Here is a 25,058-nt window from a genome sequence, read left to right on the forward strand (position 1 = left end):
CTGATTATAAGAACACTTCACTCTGGTGACAGAAGGCTTGCTGATCATCAACTTGTCACAAAGAGGTAATTTTAAAACTTAAACAAAATATGGAAATTTTTTCTTAATCCAGAGTCTTATAGACCTCCTTTTTGAACGTAAATGAAAGAGTTTAAAATGCTGCTATTGAGGATTGTGCACAGAAATATTTACAAGGGTGAAGCAGGACCCAAAAGGCTTTATAAAAAAAGGAGCTCTTTGGTATATATAAATTTAAAAATATAAAAGAGGATTTCTCCATATGGAATAGCACATCCAGGATATGAAGAAGAAAATCGTAATATTTTAGCTACCAATGGTAAGTGCGTCATACTTTGGAGAAATTATTTTGTGATTCATTTTCAAATGGATCAAAATTATCTACAAAAATCATCTACCTTATTCTGGAGGGGAAAAAAGTTGAAAAAAGTTGACAAACTAAACAAAAATCATTGTTTAAGACATTAATTGGAGCCCTATATGGTAGTTCAAGCAGGTGAAATTATCTGGTAAAATTCAGGAACTTCTTACCCCTCTTTCACCAAAACAAGCAAACAAAGCCAAAAGCACGAAGAAACATTACAGAAGAGATTCCAATGCCCAAGATTAAAACACAGTGAGAACATTTTTAAAACAGGTTAGGGTCATGTGTATGAGAACCTGTGGAGGATGGGGCATTAGAAGGCAATTATGACTCAATCATAAAATGGCAAACTAACTCTCATTATAGCAGTTACAAGATTTTCCCCCCGAAATTCTGGGACCCATGAAATATCACCTGGTAATTAAAACTATATTTACTAATTGGTCACATAAGAGGCAAGCTATAAAGTCAAAAAAAAAAAAAAAGAAGAAAAAAATGAAAAAGAAAAAAAAAGAACTTAGAAATTTCTCTTATTCAGAAGGAAAATAAAAATTCTTTCATATCTTCATTAAAATAAACTGTAGCAAATAGATGATTTCTTACCAGAAGGAAGGGGAAAAGCTAGGGAAAGAGAAAGGGCCATTCAATATAAATGTACACTGCTTGCTTATGTTATTTATAATATTTCTGGACAAGAGACAAACTAGGCTAGCTTCATTAGAAAGTATAATGCAAAGGCTGAAGTTTCCATGATCAAGATTATGTCTAGAATATATGATTCATAGCTGGTTTTAAAAGACAAACTGCATAAAAACTATTAAGTTACTTAGTCTGGACTGTAAATATGAAATAACAGCAGAAGACTGAGATGAGATCATGCACATGATAAATACTTGCTCCAAAACTAACTGTCAGGCAGGATTCAGTACAATCTAGTTTACAGAATGTGTATTTCCCTATTGTTATCTCACAAAATACGTAATATTGCCCCAGATGTCTGTATGAAATGCAAAACAGTCTGGTTTTCCATCATACATACAATATGGGAATACTCGATGGTAAAAATATTTTGAAAATTCATCTTGAAAGCAATAAAAAATTGTTAGAGACAGAACTTGAACAGGACTTATAGACATGTGCATTGGGATTCGGTCCATTCAGAAGATTTAAGATGGGCATGAGGAAGCTACTCTTGCTGCTGCTCTTTGTAGGCAAAAAAAAAAGCAATCTAAAAACCATGGACCCAAGGAACAGCTCCCATTATATATCACTGGGGAAAAAAATGGTCAGTGCACTATCTAATAATGGAAGACTTGACATATTCTGTGAGAGCAGTGCCACAAAAATTCTCAAAATTGGACAAAAGGGGTGGTGCACCTTGCAGAGAAAAGATGACGCAGCAGAAGAACTGAGCTTATGGAGAAGCTTTGATGCAGATCGTGCAATCTTGCAAAAAGAAAAGAAGCAAAGAATATCCCAAGGAAAAAAATCATTGAATTGGGTATTTCTCCTTCTCTAATCGCCTATACTGCCTTCCTTCCAAAGCATTTTCACCTCCTCCATCCTAGCAAATATTCAGGTCCATAGTAAAAGCTACTGGAAAAGGTTAACTATCCATAAAATTTAAAAACAGAAGACAGCTACACTCAATATGCAGTTATGTATTCTTAGTCACATAGAAAGCTGTCCTAATGCCTACCACAGTAACTGCAATGGAAATGGCTTTATTGCAAATGGTTAAAAATAAATATTCTTAATTTTGAAGACATTGTTTTAATTTTTCTACAAAAACACTCTTTTCTTGGTTTCTCTGTTACTTTTTCCTACTCAAAAAAGTGCTTTAATTTATAGAGGACGAATAACTAATCTGCAAAGAGATGCAAAGAAAAATTAGTTTAGTGGGCAGATCAAAACCAACCTCTTTCCTTCAGCATCTTGGCTACTCAGATTACTTTAGGACTGTTACCACAAGGATGGAACAGTTCAGAGGCACAACATCCTTATTTATCCTGATGCTAGAGGGCAAAAATTGCAGCTGCATATATGCATTCAAAGCATTAAAGTGCAGATCAAGTCAGTGAAAGCTCTTTAATTATTTAAGAAATGGAGATGATAGATGAAAATAAGGAAGCAAATACAGCCTGGTCAGAAAGCTAGACACATGTCAGGAAAAAGAGGACTCCAGTTTCTGTCATTGGAATAAGAGCAGACATGAGCAGAAGGTGTTTCTACAACATTCAGACTTTCTACCTGTAAATTTGCTTTGCAGAGGGTTGAAGAGGAATTAAAAGAGGTGAGAGAGGCACCCTTGCACTGCAGCTCTGGTCCTTGCAGGCTAAATGCCATGCAATTACGATTACTGCAAAACCTTGTCATCAGTGAAACAGGGAATTTAGAGTTTAGTCTTCTACACAAGAATGTACTGCACTGGGAATGACACAATTCCAATCAATATTGATGTACCTTTCCAAACATCTCCTATTTTTACAGTCTACAAATTAAGCATCAATGCCAGCTTCTAGATGTCTCTTTTCACTCCTAAAGAAACCAAGAAGGAAAAAAAGAATAATGATACAGTGTGGGACGAGATAACAAAACATTTACCAATTTCAGACAGTTTCCATGTCTTGAAGTATTTTTGTTTCAAAGCAAGTATGAAGAAGCAGTATTAATGGTAAGACAGAAATTTGTAGTTCTGTCCAATAAATAGTTCAAAATTAAATGATAAATAGATTGTGTTCTCTGTTTTGCAGTTTCATTCTGTAAAGACAAGGCTAAATAACCTTGACATTAAGACTCCAAACTATATTTGTAAGATCAAGTTTCCATTCCCAGCCTCTGCTGAAGAACAGCTGTATCATCTCAAGCCAGGCTTTTTCTCTCTTTGTGGCCTCAGTTTCTGTCGGTACACATGGGGTAGTATGACAGTCATACTTCATACAATTCATTACATTTTAAATTGTAAGGCAGACAATGGATCTTGCTGCTTGTTCATGTAGACACAGAACCAATCCTATTTTTGTCTTGCATCTATTCAAAGGGTTTTGTTGTTGGCTGTGCCTCTGTATTTGTGCTTAGAGCTTGCACTGCAGGTGCTGATACATCAGGATGCAAGGTGATCTCACAGCCTGCACAGAACCAGGTGATAGCCACAGTCACATGAAAAAGCTCTGCCCCTCTCACACACACGCACACTAAGCCACCTGTCTGCACAGGTCTGGCAGTCAAAGGAAGTTCCAAAAAAGCTGCTGAGAAATTCTTGTGGTATTATCAGAGCCATATTTTGTGAAAGATTCATTTAAATAACTTTATTACAAGCACAAGGAGTCACGAGTGCATGAGCTGCAAGTTGCCTACCCTACTGCCTCTCAAAAACAAAAAAAGGAATTAGAAAGGTTTATGGCATCACTGTTCTGCAGTTGTAGCGCATTCCCCACCTGAGCACAGAACTGATTTACTTCAAGCAATGAAAAAATGCTCCAGAGTCATAGAAATTGCATGTCTTCCATGCAAGGGATTCAAACAGGAAAAATGGCTGTTGAAAATTGCTGCAAAGAGCAAGGCAGCCTCTTTTCCTTGTATGTTGTATGACGTGGCATAACACTGCAAACTATGCTTTGAACAAATGTGCCCTGCAGCCAGACAGTGCCAGCATCTTTCCTGCCCAGCTCTACTATTTTAGTGATCAATGACAGAATCTAGTGTCATTACCACTCTTCCACTGTGTCATCCTCAGCTCTTGGACTAAGGACCATCCACCAGTATCCTTCAAAAAAGCTACCAGTTATGCTGTTCTACACATGTTCTGGATATACAGAGACAAACCAAAGTCTTAGAAATATCTAGAATAGCCTCTAATGTAATTAATTCAGCACTGTCTTCACAGCTCTTCTCTGATGCAGAGTTAAGAATAGAAGACATTCTCACAGCATTGCTTTGAGACAATTTTTTGACAGGAGGCTGTTTATAGGACTCTTATTAGACCTAATATTAAAGATCAAGGTGAAAAATATCTTTTGTCCAATAAATGGTCAAAAATAAAGCAGAAAACATTTTATATTCTTTTTTTTCCTGCAATTCCTTTCTGTTCAGAAAAGGCTGAATGACCTTGACAGCAAGATTTCAGACCATACTTGTGAGATCAGGTTTCCATTCCCAGCCTCTGTTGAAGAATTGTAAGACTTAAGAAGCCTCTGCTGTTGCACAAAGATTGAATTTCATTAGCATGAAACAAACAACCCAAGGTTCAGAATGCTGCAAAGTAGATCAAAAGGTTAATTCTTCCTTTGATGGAACAAGAAAGAGCTTTTAATACTTCAGCATGCTCACAATGCTGACAGTAATAGGGGATTGTGAGCTTGTCAGTGGCAGGCTGAAAGGTGATAGCATTAGTCACTTAGAGGAGATCTGGGCCTGAATCCTGCCGGGTGACAAACATGTGATAAAGCACTTTCACTGACAAACAGCAGAATGCATTAAACACATGAAGATTTCTTTGCCAGAGCACAACATTCTCTAATGGAAACAATAGCCCTCTGAAAGCAGCTTTGTTCTCAGAAAAACAGCCTCACTGGGTTTTGGTTGGGATGCTGGTGCTCCATCAGTGTCTACAAGATTTCATCCCATGCAGACAAAACCTGATTACCAGCTTTCTTTTTCCTTGTACCTCTTTACCTTTTCCCTTTTTTTGGGTGGGAGAGAGGGTGCAAAGTTGCCAGATTCTTTTCTAAGATCTGGCTATTAATTCTAGGTATTATCCCAAGATGCTTTTGTCCAAGTCGTAGAAACACTTTCTGAAGCTGAAAGACCTTCAGTTCCTCTCTTATCCACAAGGTAACATAACAGTCTCCTACTGGAATAAAGGCTGGACAAAGCATTCTTTTCTCTTTGGGTCATTTTCTACAAATATACTGGTGTTTGGGGTGTTTTCTTGGGTAACTGGGACATTCAGAATTGTCAAACTAATGATATTTCTTCTTTTTTTCCCCCTTAAATATGAAAATATTAAATGTTTCAGTGTTCCAAGAGAGAAATCTTAGGTTCCAATACATGAAGCTGAAGCAGAGTATTTTGCTCCATCTCACACAATGTCAAACCACAACTCCCTAGACTGGCATATGCTTCATGCCCACACTCTCCCCTGGAGCCTGAGCTCTCCTTCAGCTTACACCTTCTGTGAGGCACAGTGACCTCTCGTCTTGCTCTTTTCCGTAGTGCAGGTATCATCAAGTTTGACAGACAAATCCAGGGACTGAAAATAGCTCTCTAAATCCATTTTATGGCTTGAAAAAATGTTCAACCCTTTGATTTTTTTTTCCCCCTCAATGAAAGCTGTCTGCAAAAAGCAATTCTTAGCAAATCTGTTCAGCTGAAACCTTTTTCTCCATCAGGTGTTTCCTTTAGATTTTGTTTCATTTAGATTTTGTATGTGAGCCCTAGATTTATTTTTTTGTTTCTAGTAATTTTTTTCTATCCTATTTAGATATGGGCCTTTACTGCTAAGTTGTCATAACAGCTGGGGAACAGGACAGGACAGGACAGAAGAGAAAGGGAATTCTGCTTTACCAATGCATTAAACTATTTTCACACAGAATATTTAGATCTCCCTTTCTAGTTTGGAAACCAGCTTGTCACTTCCACTGGGGCTGTGGAAAAAATGCTTCCGTGCTTAACGCCTGGTACATGTGGCTGCTCCTCCTCCTCTATACTCCAAAGATCCTCCTCTCAAACATATGTGTGATATCACAGACTGGGAACTGCAGCCTTTGCAAACTGCCCTTCATAAACACAGTCAATTTTGCCATCTGCTTTATTATTTAAAAGCCTTAATTCTTGCAAAGTAAAGTATTAGTGCACCTGCTGTCCACCAGTCTGGAAAAAGGCAGAGAAGAGGGAAGTTCTTTGATAATAGCTTTCCACACCATCATCTTTTTGAGTCTTTAAATGGCTGGTGCTACTATGCAAAGAGAGATGATATCTGCATTCATCTTCAGATATATCTGAATGATCTTCACCTATAAACTGAGACAAAGATTTCCATTATTTAAAATGTTGACAAAATCAGCTCCAGCGTTTACTGTAACAAAAATCCAAGCTTTTTGCAGCTTTCCGATAACACTGTAACAGATATGCTGTTTCTGAAAGAACTGTTATATTCAGGCTGATATTCCCATTCATTGCTGAATCTGGTTTGTAGGAGACACTAGCACAACATTTTGAAAACAAATCCAGTCCTTTATGGAAAAAGTCTGAGTCGATCTTCATCTTTTACCACCAACTTAGAGGGATTTTCCTTCTCTTTCAGTATAACTGAGTCAGATACTTTATCTCAGCTCTCAGTCTAGGTTCAAAGAAAGGAAAACAACTAGGAACTACCTCACTGTACCTCACTCAATGCTGTACACCAAAGAAGACACTGACTTCTATTAGGAAGAAAGAGATCTGAAAAAGAGGGTTGTTGGTTTGTTTCATTGGTAGCAGATGCCAGTTTTCATTCAACCTGATGTTTTAAAACATATAAAACAACAAGTTATCCCCCATCAGAATAATATTTAAACAATTACATCAACCCACTGGATCCTTTAAATTCCATCACGGGAAAATGTAATTTAGAAAGTAACACAGCACTAGCTGAGGATACATTTATAGCCAAGTACAGACAATGAGAGCCTTTGCCATTTTAGTCAAAACATTGACTCTGCAGGTGCTGCTCTGCACAAAATAGGACCTGGATCTAAAATTAAAGACTCTCTCTGGTGCATGAGCTTTTACTTTGGCAGGGTAATCAAAGGGAGATAATGCCTTTTCTAGCTTTTAACTCTGGAGTGAGCAGGGGTCAGCTCCGGTTCAAAAAGCTTCAGGGCATTCTGTCCACAGATTCCTTTCAAACCATTCTTCTAACCTGGGACTGATGGACTGCATTGGGTCCTAACTCCCCCCACTACTATCTTCAAAATATCCCTCAAGCCAAAGGCAGCAGTCAGAAAATAAATCCATTGTGTTCACTCAAGAAATGACAGCACAAGAGCTGGCTGTGAGGCTGGTGTGGAGGGCAAATATCCATGGCACTCCTCACCTTCAAAGGGAAATTCTTGGGGACTGAAAATCTGGCCTTTATTTTCAGGTGTAATTCACTTTTGAAATAAAGTATTTCCCAGTGGAAAGATTTCTTGCCTAGATCAACCTTCACTCTCCTGGCAGCAAACAAGCAGGAATCAGCAGAGCTTCTTACCATAAGAAGGGCTTAGCTCAAGCACAGTATCTGACCATGCCCCAAACCGTGCTGGGCACCTCACAGCACTGACCCTGTGCCCCAGAGGCTTCAGCTGCTCACCACAGCAGGGACAGCAAAGAGGCAGGAAGCAGTGGGGGGGAAATAAAACAGGAAACAACAGGAATCCAAGAGCAACACATCAGATGGGGTGTGGGCACAGCAGGGCTTGTTGCTCCTAATGAACCACAACAGAGCTCAGGTTTGCCTCCTGTTTGTGGAAGATCCTGTTCTTGTGGAGGGATTTGAGCATGACGAGTGACAAGGGGAAGGTATTCTTGCCATGCTGGGTATAGAGCCATCCCACTGACTACTGTACAGCACAAAGATGTGCCCATGTTTAAATTTAGCTACACTGGGTACAGTGTGCAATATTGATCTCACAGAGTGAAGGTCAGAATGGGAGCAAAATCCAGCTAAGGAGCTGAAGAAAATGAGCTTATGCTGTGCTCTGTGCTGCACTAAACTAATGGCAGAATGAGGCAGCTCAAATCTAACAAGGATGCACCTCTGAACATGCCACTAGTTTGAGGGCAGTGTAGACATATCCTGGCTGAGGTACACCCAATGGACAAAGAGATTTCACCTCTTCCCCCTCTCATTCACAGATGCACATGTGATTGGACAAATTTCCTTCTTTCCACAGCTCCTCCTGGGGCAATCCAGACCACTTGTCCCACAAGGCAGAGTTCTGGCAGACGTATGACTAAAATATTCTTTTCTTTCCAGAGGGGTTTCTCTGGAACTGTGGAGCCTTGTATGTTGCTTTTTTTTTTTAATCTTAGCACATTTGATTAGGTGGAGAACAAACCTGTAGCTCTTCCAGTTCTAGGGTGAGTACTGTTATTGTTATCAGCTGGGGATCTCTGCCTCACAGTCTGGTGAGGGGCATGTACAGACCCTTACAAGCTTACGAAAGGGGATCTCACATAACACACAGGATAGTGTTATTATTGGAGAGCTTATTTGTCCAAGGAGAGTCATCATCACGAGAAGAAACCCTTAAAGCCTGGAAGCTCCCAATGCCCTTCAGTTCTCCAAGTCAGGGTAGCAGGTTATTTCTCCAACCCGAAATATGTACAATGGCAAACATTCAACTAATGCCATCATTAATCTGAGTGGGCTGTGGGAAAAAATTTCTTGTGCCAACACCTAGGTACATGATGTTGGATATTAAATCTATTTGAAAGGCTTCTGCATAAAAACAGCCACATTTCCATGAAACAGAATCCTCAAAATTTGAATGTAAGGAGCTCAACACTGGTTTCTGGCTTGAAAAATATTGACCTCAGATTGAAAACTCAGAGGCAGAATCAAAAGCAAGAGTGCAGCATTCACAGACTCACAGACTTGCTGATGAAGCATTCACATCTGGGTATTCCCTCCTGCATACACAGAAAATTGTTCTGTAACACTCCCAAGCAATAAGACTACAGGCCCATTAAACCTGCAGGGGTTTGAAGGACAATGTCAAAGAATCATAAAAATTACAAGCCCTATTAATTAACAACCTGCCCATCTCTCTGCCAAAGAAGGGATTATTTTCTTTGACTCATCCAGTTTTAAAACGGATGAGGAGATCCCATTTTATTGCAAAGGAGCCCTAATGAGTGTTCATTTACAGTTTGGAGAGTTAATTCCAATTCTGAGCTGCATATACAGCATTGCAGCCGCAAACCCCAAACCATCAAAAGATATCTGGGCTCAAGAGCAGCTAAGTCTCTTTCTGCGATATTCCCCTGTTTTACTGTTTGTCCTTCCTTTCTGATACTATCTATAAGAAAACAGGATTTATTTAGCAGTTCATCTGCTCCTGCTGCATAATCCTCTGCAGCACACGGCTGGCAGTCGCAGAGATAATTATGTGACCAGGAAGGTTCTGGCAGCGGGTAGCACCCAGTGGCAGGAATGAATGAATTTGAAAAGATTAGCTTATATCCATGAAGAGTCCTTTGAGAAAGACAGAGGAATGCTGAGAAATCAGTAGGAAGGGATGTCTTTCCAATAAAACCACAGAATTTGCAGGCAGTACCCCAAATCTGTCTACCCAGCACCGTCACAGCACTTTGACCAAAGGTGTTCAGTTTCCATCTCAAAACAGGGCTTGCAAGTTGGGTGCTGCTAAAATATTTTCAGATTCATGGAACAAGGTTTAAATGTTATTAAACACAGAAGACAGTTGAATTCCTTAACAGAATGTGCTTTCAACAGGGCTCAGTGTTTTCTTAAAGGGTTTTTGTATGGTAATGTGACATTTCATGGCCTACATGTAGGCAATTATCTTTGAAAGAAAAAATTACTGGTTTTTTTTTCTTTTTGAGAAGAGCCTTTGATTAAACACATTTCTTGGACAGCTGATATTCAAGGACAGAATGCAGATATAGGATCTGATGCTGTTACTAAAGGTAAGGAATTAAGGGGCTTGAGGAGGCCTTAGCAAGGGACATTCAGGCAATGTCAGACTCTGGCACCAACTAGAACCAGTGTAGTTTGTTGTGGCTGTAAATAATTTTGCAGTATCTCCCAGGTCTTCCACAACTAGATTACTGTGCTCCAACAAGATTCCAAATTAATGACAGAAAAAAATAATTACAAGGCTTGTTGTTGCTTATTCACACCTCAAAATTGTTTGGACTGCTGTGTAAACAGAATTAAACACAATATCTGCTCATATTGGTTTGAGTGCAAATTCACAATTAATGCTTTTTGTTCTCAGAAAGCATTATTGCTTGCTCCTACAGCAATGAAATCAGTGGAGTTTTTACCACAATTATACTGGGAACAGGAAGAGGTGGTATGGATAGAGGCTTAGAAACTGCAATCTAAAACAGGCTAAAACAACTAAAACAGAAACCAGTCTCAAACATCTCCATCCATGCAGCACCTTCGCTGTGTGAGCAGAAGTGTTTCTTTTGCTTTTGCTCACAACAAGCACCAAAAGTTCCCCTGGTTATGGTGCATGCAGCATTTCTGTGCACTGTGCCTGGTGTCATCACCTGCCCAGGACACAGGAGGTTGGAGCATTCCCAGATTACAAACACCTGACTGAACAAGACTTCAGGATGCTTGGTAATCCACAAGCCACAAACATGCAGCCTGTATTCTCAGCTATTCCTACCAAGCCCATTTGGTTTTCCACCTACATTCTTTCTGTTATAATTTGAAATTCATCTACAGTTTCTACATTCCACAGTTACACCAACAAAAGAATAAATTTAGGTCCCTTCAAACACTTCCTTTAACCATTCCTTCTTTCCATACTCTCTCTCACATATGACAGGCATACATTTATGAGTTTATGGTTGAAAGTGCTCACCACAGGGATAAATATCGAGGCAGGGAGACAGGTTGGGCAGAAAACTGAAAAACCACAAATGTGTATGTCTTTAGGATTCAACATTTCAGTGTCTTTGCTGGATGTCAGTACTTTTGAAGTAATGTTTTCTCCATCTGCTTCCCTTGGTGTATAGTCCAGGAGATTTGAAAAATAACAGAGGCTCCATGTAAGAGCATAGAAGAGACAACGTGGGGTTTAGGCTAGGACTACGTAAACGTAAATTGCAACCAGTCCTATGTAAATTAGAGGGGACAAAGACAAGGAAAATAATAAAATAATTTTTTAAAAGGAGTTCTTTTTCTCTCAGACTGAAAATACAACCAGATTTTGGGCAGCTTCATTCACAAGCCTTTGTCTGTAAGTAATAAATTGAGTCAATTACAGAAACTTATTAATTTCTTGTTCTTCTTGTTCTTGTTCTTGTTCTTGTTCTTGTTCTTGTTCTTCTTCTTCTTCTTCTTCTTCTTCTTCTTCTTCTTCTTCTTCTTCTTCTTCTTGTATTTCCTGGATTTTGTCTTTCTTAGGCCTGAAGATAAAATATGAGCCAGTGAACAAACAGTATCACTCCTCCTCTGTCAAGAAAGTAATTTATTCAGCTTTGTGATGGAATAGTTTGCTTCTTCTTGTGTATCTGAAGAGCAACCACGTTGACAGAACAAGGACTTCAGCAGGGAGCAGTAGGCTGCTTACACAATTTCCCATTACCAGAGATGGTAATGGGAAATTGTGTCTGTCAGAGCAGTGATTGTTTATTCTACTGGAAAGCAAGTTGGGTGTGATGTTGTTTAAGCCTTGTAGCTGAATCACCTCTAACATAAGAAATTTATTCCCTCAACAGCTTTGGGGTTTTGGTCAGCTTTTTGAAGGAAAAGAGTCAATACCTTCATACTGTTACACATCTCTTCCAAAAACCTGTTAGCCAGTTTGAACCAAATTCATCAGAGGGGCTAGGTTCCTCCCTAATGTTGTGGAACTAGGTAGACAGATAGGAAAGGGTAGGAATGCCCTTGTTGGGGTATGGGAAGCAAGTAGCCTCTCTTCAAACATCAAAAGGATCTACCAGAGAGCCTTACTCCAAGACAAAATCCTCTGGGAAGCCAGGTTTTATTTGTTCAGCTGCTGTTGGAAACATTTATTTGAGTTTTTAATGTCAAGTGAGAGAGAAAAGGCTGTTAATGATTCCTGTTATTGCAAGAAACCTATAATATAGCCTTCTTTTAAACTGTCCATTGTAAAACCACTTGTGTTTCTTTTCCCACAATTTCTTTAAAAGGCTGTCCCAGAATGTCACTGCTCTGACTGATGGAAGTCTGAAAATTAGAAGGAAGTTCAGTATTTCTTGGGTCTGCTCTAAAGCCAACATTGCCCTTCAGCTGGAAGACCTCTTCTTCTCTCCCACCTGCCTTCCCCAGACTCCAGAGTGAATTTCCAGAACCTCTGCCCTCTTACTCTTGGATTAACAAGACTGAACCTGCCAAATTAAGTTAATTCCCTTTGTATTAAAAACACTCCTTTCCCATCATCATCAGTTCTGCTTCAGTTCTCATTTCCCAAATATGCTTATTCAGATGCCTAGGAGCAATGTCTTGTATCTTGCTGTTAGTACTTTACTTCTTCTTTCACTTGCTTGAGAAAAGTTCTAAGATTGTATTTACTTTTTTATTATTGTATTGCACTGACATCTCAGAGATATCCTGCATCTTTCTCCCTCTTTGTAATTTTCAACTCATGAACTCAGAGTATGTCCCAAGACTTCTGGTTATTAATTCTATGCATGATCCTAATACTTTGAAATATTAAAAATCAACACATCCCTCAGACTCAGATTCTTAAGGTCATTTGATTCTTTCTGTACCACAAACCAGTTTGTCATCTGATGGTATCTTCCTACTTTGGGCCAGACATAATTTCATCAGCATAATTTTGGTTTTGTGTCAATATTTTAAGAAAAACGATAAATTGGATTGGTCTCAGAACAGATCCTTCAGAAGCCTCATCACTAATTTCCCTCTAAGATGGTTCTTTCAGCACAATCATTTTCTATCACAATTTTAATGGAAATACAGTTCAGTTAATCAGTCTCCTCATCTTGCAATTTTTTGCATATTCAAAAATTTGTGCCCTTTTCAGACTTTCCATTTCATTCCATGACAAATTACTCCTATATATTAACACTTAAAATAATTCCAGTCAGTATCTTGGACCTACATCACTCACACTGGCCAGTTTAACATTAATAGGACCCAGCACAATCTTCTTGCCAGCCACAGGTCATAATTAATGTTTTTCACCTCCACAGCTACCGATTGTGCAGTACAGGTGAAGAGGACCCTAAGGCTTGCATTCAATGGGAGTGATTGCTATTGGGAAGGAGCATTTCCATCTGACCACTTTTTCGCCATGGTTTCATTACTGTCTTATCTAACTTTCAGCCATCTCTTCAGGGCAACTGAAAGTCGTGAGATCATAATGGTTTCAATTAATATTAGACAGCCTAGAATGCAGGGGCATCCACAGAATACTGGGCTTCAGATTCTCACCACTTTTCCTGATGTCCCCATGCACACTCTGGTAGTGAAGCCACCATATTACATGTAAGAAAAGAGAGAAAATGTTGACTGGTTAGAAGTTCAGTCAGTAGCACAGCTCTGTTCCTGTGGAGTCTGAGAAAGAATGGGCAGGGAACAGAATACAGGAAACGTATCTGACTAGCCAAGAAATCAAATGTGAACTTGAATATACGCCAAGGACAGAAATTATAAACCAAATAAATTAAAGTAGTATTACTTTCAGCCATCTCCAGTATAACTCAGTTTGGAGAGGCATACCACTGATTGTTGATTCAGCCTCTTAAACATAACAGTAATTTTTGAGTTTATGATGCCTTAAATCCATAAGATCAGTTATCTTGCTGAGAAAGCAGGTGACCTTTTTAAAATTTCCCAAGATATGGGATAAGGGGCAGACTTCTTTTGATAGCATTATCTTTTAACCAAACACATACAAGCTATTAGAGAGTATCCAAGAGAGGGCCATGAGGATGGTGAAGGGCCAGGAGGGGAGGCTGCATGAGGAGTTACTGAGGTCACTTGGTCTGTCAGCCTGGAGGAGAGGAGACTGAGGGGAGACCTCATTGCAGTCTGCAACTTCCCCATGAGGGGAAGAAAAGGAGTAAGCACCAATCTCTTCATCTCATGACCAGGGACAAAACTAGAAGAAACAGCATGAAGCTGAGTCAGCAGAAGTTTGGGTTGCATATCAGGAAAAAAGTTTCTGGCTGAGAGGTGGGCCACTTTCAGGCACATGGTGTGCTTTTGGGGCTGTCCTGTGCAGGGCCAGGTGTTAGACTTGATGATTTTTGTGAGTCCCTTCCAGCCGAGGATATTCTATGATTCTATGACTCCTCTCTCATTAGTTGTTTTTGGAAATTCACACAAAAAGTAAATTCATAAAGAGCTGTCTTTACTACTTTGGGAGACTGGGATTGCAAGACACCTTTTTTCAAAAGTCGGTATCCACCGATATCTCCAAAAATTCTCTTAGCATTCAGTCTCTATTTAGCAAACCACAGAAAGTGGCTACTATTACTAAAAATGGGGAGTTCTTTAATTCTGCATTCAAGAATTAAAGACAAACAATCCAACAAACTCCCATTTGTGCAGGTTTTCAAGGATCCATTCATTTGTGACCACAATTAAAACAGTGTTTTCCATAATAGAAAAATACAAAAAGATGCTCAGCTATTGTACCAAACACAGTTCTCTAAATAGAGGAAAGATTTAAAGATTTTTATTTAATTTATCCCTGTAAATGATTTTTTTTATTCAGTTGCCTATTGCCTCCAAGCTCGTTGGCCCTGAGTTTTGGACTAAGTAACACTTGCTTGTGACCTCTCTTGAAGACAAGATATTGATCTATACTGTATACTGGTCTGATCAGGTATGACTGAGTTTATATTATTAGATTTGCGCTATTAGACTCAACACTTTATTTTCAGACACAGCAGGCTCTATCCCAGTGGAGCAGAAGTAACACTAATGCTCAAATATTGTAATGTACTACACCAGCAAAAAGCCTCTGTGAGATGAAAGATGGTGGACTCGCAAAAACCACGTTTGGTCATGTTGACAGAGTTACACTGATTGTCTGAGAAATTAACAGACTCACAACTTAAATAAAGCCCTCTGACTTATGTTCTGTAGAAAGCCTGTTTTAATATTTGATAGTTTATTACCATTCTTTTGGTAAATTATTCAAAGGCATAGCTCAGTAAAGCACACGGGAAGTCCACAGTGTCAGGTCAATTAGTTGTTTAAGCATTATGTAGAATTTCAAGTGTTTCTTTGCAATTACAGAAAAAAAAATGCTTTGATTTGGAAACAAGAAAAAATGAGGTATGTTAGATATGCTCCCTTTTTTTAAAATCCACTTAAATATTCGGGGGTTAGTACCCCAAGTGTTACTCCTCTCCCTGTCACTACAGTTCTTGTAGCAATGGTAGTTCTGTGGCAAAAACCTATGATGCTTTGTGCTAGCTGACAAATATAAGACATGTAATGGAGGATTTAATTTTTGTATACCTTTATCATGATTAAGTGAGCAAGCTGACTAGCTACAGAGGCAACCGCTCTATTAGGGATCGTTTAACAGTCCCATCCGAAATTTGTGGGCAGTTTGCAATTTCAGAAAGGGAGAAAACAGTCATTAGTGGATGCATTCCACCCTCCTGCTACTGTGAGATTGTTCTCTATTGTACATTTCCAATTGATCCCTCCAGGCCACTAAAGCTTTTAAGTCCTAGATGTAAGAAGCCATGCCTGCCTTCGAAGGCTCCTTACAACACAGCACAGCTCATCAGGAAAGACAGCCAGCCAAAGTATTATTCTTCTTAATTTAGTCTCCTGTATGTCTCTCCTACTCTGGAAATAGTTCCAGTGTTTTGAGCTGTAGATACATACCACTCTGGTGTGTAAACACCCTTAACAATTACTCCATCAGTTTAGAAATAATTCTGGAGTTTCCAGTTTAAAGGTATTAAATGTTTCAGCATTTCTTGGGCAATAAGATCTCTAATTATTCACAGTTTTCCTTAACGGCTGTTGTGGTAGTCCCCTCATTTTTCTTCAGTCCTTGATTACAAGACACAAAGAAAATGAATGCTCTTAGGGGAACCTGTATATTTTGCCTTTGTTATTTTCAGAGGAGTTTGACAAGCCGTGCATCCTTTGGCAGACTGTTTTGTGTTTAGCACCACAGTGAAAGAAGTGCATTAGTACCAGCTTCTATAGTATCAGCTTTACAAACTCTTGGTGAGAGGACTGAAACTCAGATCTGCCAGACTGTTTCCACCTGCCAGTTGGTGATAAATTTATACAATAAGATTCAGCAGAAACCTCCAGGAAGAAGTCAAATTTCAATCTCTTCTGACTACCCTTGCAGAAAATGATAGCCTTGATGGTTATGATGAAGTGGATTGTGGGTTTCCTTTTTTCTTTTGCCTGGCTCTGCAGGAAATTTAAACCCTTTCAGATAATTTAATAATAATGTATAGTACTTTGAAGGATTATCTAATAATCTTTTTGGCACATGTAAGGAACCAACCTTCCCAACATGCCAGTTTAGCAGCTTGACTGCTGTCAGACACCTGTCTTTTACATTTCCTGTCTCACTGCCTCTGGTACGCATGACAGCTCCTTAAGTGAAACTCTTCTTAAGCCACAGCGGAACATGAAACATCCCACTTGACTGCAGGAGGCAGAGAACCAACACATACACAACCAAGCCTTTGTCTTTGAGACAACAGAGCTACTGCAATGTGCACCTCTGTGAGGACTGGGCCAGGCTGCAGCACCCTGCACTGCTCCAGGAACCACCTGTGCCAGAAATGCAGCATGCACTGCTGCTTAAGATCACTGCAGAGGATCGTGTCACCTTCACCAGAATTTCCTCTAATTTCCCAAAGAGAATGACACACCTTCCGTGATGTACTTTCTCACATTAACATCCTCAGGTCCTTCTGATTTCTCTGCACTATAAAAAAATAGGTGTCATGTTTTTAGGAGACCTGTGCATTTTTCTTGACAGTGACTCACTGCAGCTCAACAGGGATACACATTTTTCCCAACAGAGTCAGAGCATATTTCACACATAATTTAAAAGGAATAGATCTTAAGAATAAATAGTTACAGCCCTAGGAGACTCATATTCTGAAAAATTATATGTTGATTTAATCTTACACTTTTTAATTTTGCTTAGCTTTACAACTCTAAATTATTTTTCATTGAAAATTGACATCAAAACAATGACTGCATATGAACAGATCTCCTCATGATACCATAGCAAAGCATGATGGCAGGGGAAAAAATTGTAAATTAAAGGGACCAAAACCAAACTGTGATTTTAAAATAGTCTACAAAAATGTTTGAGGGCACTAATGCAAAATAACCTAGCTTCAAATTTTCACATGTTTTTCATTTCACAAGAAAAATAAAACCAATTATAGTTCTGCAAAAGCCAAACCCGCAATATCCTCTCTAACACAAAGCATTTCTAGCATTTCTCAATGCCATTAAAGGGAAACTATCATCCTAGCCTCCAGTGAACTTCTTGTGGCAAGATGAGAATATTTCAGCTATTTCACTGGTTTCTCAGTCTCCTTCTCTAACTTCTGGCTTTACTGTCATTTGTTCACTACCTTTGAAAGGCTCACAGAAATTAAATTAAAAAGCAATGGCTTTTTTAAATCATAAAGACAAATGACTGTAGAGGTCAAAGAGTAAGGATAATTATATTTTAAGTGTTACCAAACTAGAAGTGGAAAAGATTAGTGAGAGGAGGTGCTTTTACTAGTAATCTCTCAGTCAGCTGATTCATTATTTTAGCATCAGGTGAATGCATTCAGGTAGAATTGTCCAACCAAATGGTCCTGCAGGGGGAAACTGCAGATCACTTTGCTTCCATACAATAGGAAAAAAACCCTTACGAGCAGGCAGCAGCCCTTTCAGTTTCATAAAAGATGTGTACATGGGGAAATATACAGATAACACCTTGGCAGTCTCCCTGGCAGCCCCATCAGGATTGGCATCACCAGCATGTCCCTGGCAAAGCACTCCACAGATTCTTGAACTCAGGTTTCTTATTCTGTAAATTCTTCCTGGAGCATTTGCCATCATATTCTTTATATGACCAAAATGCTATATACATACATACATCTGTTAAGGACTTTCTCTGATAGGTAGCCTAAGCAGTTTAGTTTTTAGCTCCAGGATACTGCTAGTTGTTCTTCCAACTTCAGGGGCTGTGGGCAGCTTACTTGCATCTGTTATTATGCCTTATCCTGTACATGTCATTTTAAGCATACATGACTGTTTAGAAAAAAATTAATGCAATCCTTTCTCCAGAGTTACAAAACACACATGAAATTATCATTCAGGGATAAATTCATATATTACAAAGGAAGTGAAGGAGTAGTGGAGCCTTCCTCTTTGGGGCAAGATGTCAAGTTAAGGAACAATTGAAAGGGAGATCATATTTTATAGATGCATATGATAATACATAAATACATAAAATACAATAATGTGTAATATATACACAGATATTTATCACAGACGTTGGAAGCCTGGAGGTGGAGAGGAATCCCAGCAAAAAGTTCTGTGTGGGAGAGACACAAAAGGAGCAGTTGAGAGACAATATTGCCAAAAACCGCATGTGAATTTGTGGGCAGAAAGTTGTGTGGGCAGAGTTGTTTACAGCCTTGAAAGCAAGGACGGGAAATATGAATTTAATGTGGATTTTCTATAAAATACATTGAGGTTTTTTTATAATTCCTTGGTTAGCAATTCTAGACTGCTCTATCTTCTAATATAGACTGCTTCTTCTAAGAAGCTCCTAAGACCTTTAGCTTGTAAAAGTCAGGGCAAGGGACTGATCCAGTTTGTGATGGGAAGCTTAAATGCCCAAACTATGGAAATTTCCAACAGCAGAGATTTCCCAAGAATATGTGTCAGTCCACGTGATATCTGGTTTGCTCAAATTACTATTTCCTTGCAGTAATGTCTGGATACTTAAGTTTTAATCATACAATAGTCAGGTGTCAGAGCATGTATAACAGCTAGTTTTCCACCCTTCAGAAACATATTTCACAAAGTTCTGCAAATAATTACACCATTTTTATCAAAATAGGTAAAAACATGCTGCTGACACATGGACATAAGAAAATGTCAGGGAAAGAAATGATCGCACTCCTGTAGCTTGACTCACCTAATGGACAGTAAATATATTGCAAAATTATGCCATGTATCTTCAGTGCATTAAATCCCTGCATCAGAAGGGTGCCATGGACAATCTTTTCACTGTACATGCTGCCTTTGAGACATGCAGCCTTTGAGACATGGAGTAGGTTCAAAATCCCACAGATATACTTTTGTCCTAATTGAGAACAAGAGTAGTAAATTAATCTGTGTCTCTCAAATATCATGTTAAGTACCATCCTTCTCTAAACTTTTCTGTCCTGAAACTTGGAATGGATGGAAAGTGTTACTCCTACATCTTTGGGGTCTGCTGACAGCTGCAGTTTATCTTGGGTGGGACCATAATGATGGGTTGAAAAGGAAACCACAAAAATGCTTTTTGTGTAAAAAGTCTCCACAATCAGTGTAAGCCTGGCTTCACAAGTCTTCTCCAAAACCCTTGACCTACTTTGGCAGGCAGAATGTGTCCAAGGTGAGAGTATATAGTATTACAGTAATTCCTGTTCCTACAGACCTGCAGGGAGCTTAGTGTGGGGGACAGCAGCCCCAAAGCAGAGCTTATCTACATCTATGGATGTAGATATGTGTGGTTTAACCCCAGCCAGGAGCCATTCCCCACACAGCCACTTGTTCACACACACCCACCTCAGTGGGATGGGAGAGAGAATCACAGTAGAAGTGAGAAAACTGGTAGGTTGAGATAAAGACAGTTCAATAGGTAAAGCAAGAGCCATGCAAAGTCAAACAAGGAATTAATTCACTGCTTCCCATCCCCAATCAGGGGTTCAGCCATCTCCAGCAAAGCAGGGCTGCATCACACATAACAGTTATTCAGGAGACAAAATTCCATTACTCCAAATGTCCCTGTCTTTCTTCCTCTTCACCCATTTTTATGTGCTGATCATGCTGCCATATGGCGTGGGATATCCCTTTGGTCAGCTGGGCACAGCTGTCCCAGCTGTGTCCCCTCTCATCTAACTTGCACACCCCTGCCTTCCTCACTGGTGAGGTGAGGAGCAGAAAAGGCCTTGGCTCTGTGGGAGCACTGCTCAGCAGTAAGGAAGCCATGCCTGTTATCAACACTGTGTGCAGCACAAATCCAAATACAGCCCCATACCAGCTACTGGGAAGAAAATTAACTCTGTCCCAGCCTAAACCAGCACAGAAGATAAAGTCTTCCTGTGCCCACACAGAGCAAGCTCATTGCAATCAACAATACAGGAATAAAATAATTGAGATTGCAGGCTTCTAGTCACAGCAGGAGGTACAGGAGGCTAAATTTGCCCCCCTCAGAGAACCTCACCTGTCATTTGACATAAGTAGTTTCAGAGGCAAGAAAGCAATTCGCTCTCCACAGTGCCTCACAGACTTTGCATTTTTCGAGATAATTCTAAAAATTGGACTAAATTGTCATATGTGTAAGACATGAATGTTCATCAGTGTAGGCTCAAATGAGGTCATAATCTACTTGTTTGTCATCTTTGGAGGGACATTTTGTGCCCAAGCAGTGCAATAGTGGAGACACACTAGTTTTTACAGCCAATAGCACAGAAGGGACAGTTTTAGCTACCAGCTTGTCCAATCAACTTTGATTTCCCCTGCTCCCCCACAAACAACTAAATATGTGCCTGCAGCTCGACTGAAAGGAAAGCTGAAATCCTAAAACAAATGTAGACTTATACGACACACACAGACAAAGATGCCTTAAGTGATTCATGCCTGTTTGCTGGAACAGATAGTGAAATTACTAGCTAGCCTCTACCAACGGGCATCAATATAAAGCTCCTCCATCTTTGGCTAAAAGCCAATCTTCCCACAGCATGGATGCCTACAGCACACTGAGCACAATCCAGACATAACCCATTCACATGGCCAGCACTCACATCCATGTCCTTAGGTGTTTGTGCCAAGTGGGTGCACATCTCCATAAGGTGGGGAAAGGAGTCCTCAGGAAAGAAATACTAGGAATGAAGTTGCAAGCAAAGTAAATTGTGCTGACAGGCTGGATCTGTGTTGTAAATCATCAATCACCTGGTTTTTGCCACCACAGTGCTAAGCTGTTTTTGCTTGTCTGCACCAATCACCTGCACAGAGCCGGCAATCAAACATTCAACTCGGTCAGGAAACATTTTTTGCTTCGTACCATAACACTGCCACATTTCCCTCTCAGTAGGAAAGCAGCAGAAAACAAATGACAATTATTTTTTTACAAAAACTCATTCAGTAAGAAGTAACCACCTCTCCTAAATTCACATTATTTGGAACTACTCTCTCACTGGGCCTCATTTCATTTTATTCACAGATTTGCAATAACCGAATCAAGTCTAAAATCTCTACTCATTCTTGGCCATTCAGAGAACTTCTTTCTTTGCACAACTTATTATAGCACACTTCTATTTTCTTCATAGCTGGGGACAAGTGCCTGCCACACTGACTTAACAGAGCTCATTTAACGCTGACCCAGTGCACTCAGCAGCAGCCAGGACAGGCAGACTTTTTTCAGCCAGACACAGCTTGCCTGCTACAAGAGCTGCAGGACCAAGGACACTATTTCGGTCACATTGTCTCAGGGCTAGCAATGAAAAGTAACGTCCTCAAAATTTCTGAAATGAAAATCCTGGTTCCCAGAACTAACCTGCAAGCCACTCATCAAAGGGAGTAGTGTGGCCAGGCATGTCTGGTTTCAGGCTTTCCTCAGAGACAGCTGCTCGAGGAAGAGAGGGGAGAAACAGCAATGAAATTTTGTCTGCTTTAATTATGTCAATCTCTTTCTTTCTCTGTGATCTTTGCAGAGGAAAGGGTTTCAGATCTGCTGGGAAGGGAAGGGATCAGGAGGCTACATGAGGTAGGGAGCTGCACGGAGGGTCCAGGAGGTGACTTCTCCCCTCCTGCCACCCCAGCCTCCTGAGAGAAGGGGCACTGTGCACACAGCAGCTTCACCAGATGTCTCCATGAACAAGACTGAGCTGAGCTCTTACCATTTCTGCAGCAATCTCACCTTGCTCCAGCCCTGCCCAGCCTCCCTGCTGCCCACATGGCAGAGGAGTATTTCCTGATACAGTAGTGACAGAGGGGGAGCAGAAATTGCGATGTTGCTTGGAGGAGTGCTTCCCCCTCTCTCGTCTGGTAAAAAGGAGTTGGCTCTTCTGTCTCATTGCTTCTTCATCCATGCCTCTTCCTTCCCTCACAATGCCACACCAGCAAAAGGGATCATCTTCACTCTCCTCCCTCACTCCCACCCCAGCAAGCCCTACAGATGAGCTTGAGGAGGGTGAAGCCCCATCACACTGGTGGCAAGTAAGTGGAGCAGGGCACACCAGGTACACCATGGACATTAAGCAGACAACAGGAAGGGGAGAGGTAAAAATGGTTTGAGTTGTCAGCACATTGTGAATCACTGTGCCAAGAGAGACGAGAATGTGGGATCAGCACAGCATAAGCTCAATGAATTTGGAGAGCTGGGACGAATATAAAAGAAACTCTATGAGGAAGTGCCATAAACAGATTGGCATGGCTTGGTCTCATATAAGTACATGGCAAGGGCTTATACTATGTTAGCTGCATGCTCATCAGTGAGTAGCACCCTGTCACCCTCATCTCTCACCACCACGCTCTGGATTACACTGTTCCAGTGAAAATATACACAACAGCAACTCTTTACCAGTATTTGACATTTATTGTTGGAGTTTTTTTTTAAACTATGTCTTTTCCAAGCATGGGGAATCCCATTTTAAGGCCCTGGGCAACACAATGGCCTTCATTTGCAGGGGATTCTCTCTCGCAGCCAGGCCTAGCTGTGTCACATCAGATGGGTGACCTTTGCAGACTCAGGAAGCTCCAAATGACTTTTTAACTTTGTTTTATAGGGTACATATGCCCCCTGCTCTAATTGGTAATTTTATTTGGCCAACTACAAATTGGCTGGGAATGTTGATCTGCTGGAGGACAGCAAGGCTCTGAAGAGTGATTTGGAGAAGCTGGATCATGGGCCAAGGCCAATTTCAGGAGGTTCAACAAATTTAATGTCCTGCACCTGGGTCACAACCACCCCGTGCGGTGCTACAGGCTGGGGGAAGGGTGGCTGGAAAGCTGCTCAGCAGAAAAGGACCTGGGGGTACTGGTCAACAGCAGCTGAACAAGATCCAGCAGTGAACAAGTGGCCAAGAAGACCATTAGGAATAGTGGCCAGCAAGGTCAGGGCAGTGATTGTCCCCCTGTACTTGGCACTGGCGAGGCCACACATCGAATCCTATGTTCAGTTTTGGGGGCCTCACTGAAGACATTGAGATGCTAGAATGGGTCCAGAGAAGGGCAATGGAGGTGGTGAACGGTCTGGAACATAAGCCCTTCCAAGGGCTGGCTGAGGGAGCTCAGGTTCTTTAGTCTGGAGAAAAGGAGGCTCAGGAGGGACCTCACTGCTCTCTCCAGCCTGAAAGGAGGTTTTAGCCAGGTTGGGATTGGTGTCTTGTCTCAGGCAACCAAAAACAGGACAAGAGGAAAATGGCCTCAAGTTGTGCCAAGAGAAGTTCAGGTTGGGTATTAGGGAAAAGATTCTTCACTGAAAGAGTGGCTAAGCATTGGAACAGGCTCCTTAGGAAAGTAGTGGAGTCACCATTCCTAGAAGTGTTCATAAAATGAGTGAATGTGGCAACTTGAGATATGGATTAGTGGGCATGGTGGTGTTCATTCAATGATTGGACTTGATGTTCTTGAAGGTCTTTTCCAAGCTCAATGATTCTATGATTCTGAATTTTAACATCTCATGATATTTCATTTATAGATTAACCATTCTTTGTAAAACATGGGAATCAAAAGTACCTGCATCACTCAAGCAGTTTCCAAAGCAATTTGCATTCACTACATGTAACATAGAGCATAGAGTAGGTTTTTCCTCATCCCATGGTGCCTGTCATCTCTATGTCTCTCTGAAGAAGGCAGGCAATGATTTACTAACACCTGTGCAATTGCAACATCAAAATCCAGCTCCTGAAATACAAAGCTTAGCTCTGTGATATAGCAAGACATCCAAAGATACATACATCAGCAGCACAAAATCTGCCTGGGACCAGTCCTTTATCAACTCAGGTATCAGAGTTCTTCATTAATGCAAACTACTACTGGCTGAAAATTTTAAAATCAATGTTTCTCCACTGTACAATGTTAACCAGTTGTGAACTTCTTTATGTTCACTGGTGACACACCTGGTAAATCCTCATTTTTTAAATTGTTTTTTCTCCCGATAGGGGAACTCAGGGGCAATAGAAAAGACTTCTCAGTTAAATAAAGCAAGAAACTGAATCAGATGTAAAAGATTCACAAGTACTCATCTGTGGGCAGAAGAACTGTAATTTATTATCATGATATTTGACATCCTGAAAATTCATTTAAGTTGAAACAGCCCACAACATAACTGAAAGTTAAGCAACATAAAATCTATTTACTGGAACAAGTTCTTGGTCAGTCTGGCATTGTTATGAAAGGGTGGTAAGATGATGCATGCATCCCACTACAAAATTCCTTAAATTTCTGTAGGAGTAACAGCCAAGACATTAATTGATTCTGTTAAACTTCTTCTTTCCTACTCTGCCTGCTCCTCTGAGCAATACCTGTAGGGACTTAAGATTCATAGTCAACATTTTTCATTAATGTCCTTGAAGTGAAAAATGATCTTTGGCAAGCATGCAAAAATACAAACACAAGCCATTGGCACTTCCAGCTTTTCATATCGTTACACAGTTATATAGTAAGCATTTTCACTGCTGTTCCTACACTCTGTTCCAAGAATCTCAGAAATTTGCAAAGTGGGTTGTTGGGTTTTTC

This window comes from Ammospiza nelsoni, chromosome 6 (genome assembly GCF_027579445.1).
Source record: "Ammospiza nelsoni isolate bAmmNel1 chromosome 6, bAmmNel1.pri, whole genome shotgun sequence".
NCBI lineage: Eukaryota > Metazoa > Chordata > Aves > Passeriformes > Passerellidae > Ammospiza > Ammospiza nelsoni.